This window comes from Cricetulus griseus, chromosome X, assembly GCF_003668045.3.
Source record: "Cricetulus griseus strain 17A/GY chromosome X, alternate assembly CriGri-PICRH-1.0, whole genome shotgun sequence".
Classification (NCBI taxonomy): Eukaryota; Metazoa; Chordata; class Mammalia; order Rodentia; family Cricetidae; genus Cricetulus; species Cricetulus griseus.
The window spans coordinates 34,615,659-34,617,849 of NC_048604.1; the positions used below are offsets into that span (position 1 = coordinate 34,615,659).

Genomic DNA, 2,191 nt, shown 5'->3' on the forward strand with positions numbered 1-2,191 from the left:
CACTAATGTATAAACTGACTTAGTGGAGCCCATTCTATATGGAGAAATACCTTGCCCAGCCTAGACACAGTGGTGTGGAGGGTGGAGAGGTGCCTTGGTCCTGCCTCAATGAGATGATGGGACAGACTTAGTAGACCTCCTAGGGGAGGCCTTAACCTCTCCATGGAGCAGATGGGGAGAAAGAGGGGAGGGCAGAAAAAGAGAAGGGAGTGAGAACTGGGATTGGAATGTAAAGAAAAATTAATTTTAAAAAAACAAAAGAAAGAAAAGTATCACTGTTAAATCAGGCTATGTTAAACTTCCATAAAATGAGCAGATTTTAGTATCTTGGTTTGTTTCCTTTTCTTTTTCCTTTTATCTTCCCTTCCCTTCCCTTCCCTTCCCTTCCCTTCCCTTCCCTTCCCTTCCCTTCCCTTCCCTTCCCTTCCCTTCTCTTCTCTACCTCTTTGTTCCTTCTTTCTTTGAGAGGATCTCATTGTATGTCCAAGCATGAGCCTATATAAAGTTATCTGTTACAAAGAGCTAGGCTCGGAAAAATTCACTGAAGAGGAAGTGGTAGATGTGTTTAAGTGGATTCCTACCAGAAAGCAAGAAAATGTTTATGTAATTGTAAAGACATCATAAAAGGACACAGAAATTGGCTGGAAGCTGCTGATAGTGATCAAATTTGTAAGAAATGGGCAATCATAATTAAATAATGCAGCAGCAAAATAGTCCATAGAATAAAACAAGAAGCCATAAGCTTATGCTAGCATACATAAATAAATGAATTAGCAAGAGAGAAAGGAAAATTCATCATTATACAGAATCCCAAGCAATAAAGGAATGAACACAATAGAAAATCACAATTAGACAAGTTTCGTAGCAGTGATCGCTTTGGGAAAGAATCTTAGTGTAAAGCAAAGGTGCAAATGATGAAGCAGGAGGGGCAATATTTAATTAGTCTCAAAGTATCTGACCGTGGGCTTCTTATTAAATTCAAAGGAAATTTGGTAACTTTAACACAGTGAATTCTGACAGAACTCATTCTAATCAAGGCTCAAGGTTAGGGTCACTAGTAATGTGGCAAATTGACATCCTGAATTTCAGGATATACAGGAATGAGAAGAACAACTATTAACTCTGTGATATGCTGTCATTAGTTTATAAACTATAGTCAATCAAGAGGAAGAAAAAGGAAAGCCAAAACTGAGCCTCTTTTGACCAAATAACTGGTCTGAAGTATTTAAAAATGTGAAGGTTATGAAAGAAAAAGAGATAAGCTGGGGAGATCCCGGGAGGGACTGGAGCGCCGGTGTGGCCTTGTCTGCGGCTGTGCGACCACCCGATGGCGACTGTGCCTGAGCATGGCAGCGCCATGGTGGAAGAAGAGCTCCAGGCCCTGCGGAAGCAGAGGCTAGCGGAGCTGCAGGCCAAGCATGGGGATCCTGGTGATGCAGCCCAACAGGAAGCAAAGCAACGAGAAACCAAAATGAGAAACAGTATCTTAGCCCAAGTTCTGGATCAGTCAGCCCGGGCCAGGTTAAGTAACTTAGCACTTGTGAAGCCTGAAAAAACAAAAACAGTGGAGAACTACCTTATACAGATGGCGCGGTATGGTAAGCGGGAAGGTGTCTGAACAAGGTTTAATAGAAATACTTGAGAAAGTCAGCCAACAGAAAAGAAAACAACAGTTAAATTCAACAGAAGAAAAGTGATGGACTCCGATGAAGACAACGATTACTAAGAGGAGATGCTTAAACAGACTTTCGGGGCAGTGGCTAGGGCAATTACAACCTTTCAATGTTTACTTTGTTTATTATCTATGTGTCTTTTAAAAAAAATAAACTTGTTACTAAGACTAAAGCAGTTTGGGTATTTCAGAACCACAGACAACTCACAAGAAGATACTGTTTTGGGTGATCGTTTGCTTCCTCCCGAAAGCTTTCAAATGGTCGCAGTCAGTGCAAGTTATCCATTGCAACTGGTCATTAACATGAGGCAGAGGACTAGAAGCTGTGCCAGCAGGCCTCAGCGCCAGAGACATCGAGGGAACGAAAACCCTGGGCAACCAAGTCAGCTTTCAGATCTGAGCACATCCAGCATTCTTCAGGCAGAACTTGCAAAAGCAAGGACATGTCCTTTTCCTGCAGATAGCATTTCAGATTCCCAGCTTTTGATTTAATTACTTTTCAGAAGCCTTGAGTTTCCA

The 2,191-nt window shown here is 41.7% G+C and overlaps 1 pseudogene; it reads left to right on the forward strand.

Annotated features, from left to right (window-relative positions):
* The first annotated feature begins 1,357 nt into the window (after positions 1-1,357).
* LOC100759924 lies at positions 1,358-1,800 on the forward strand (annotated as a pseudogene).
* Positions 1,801-2,191: the final 391 nt, after the last annotated feature.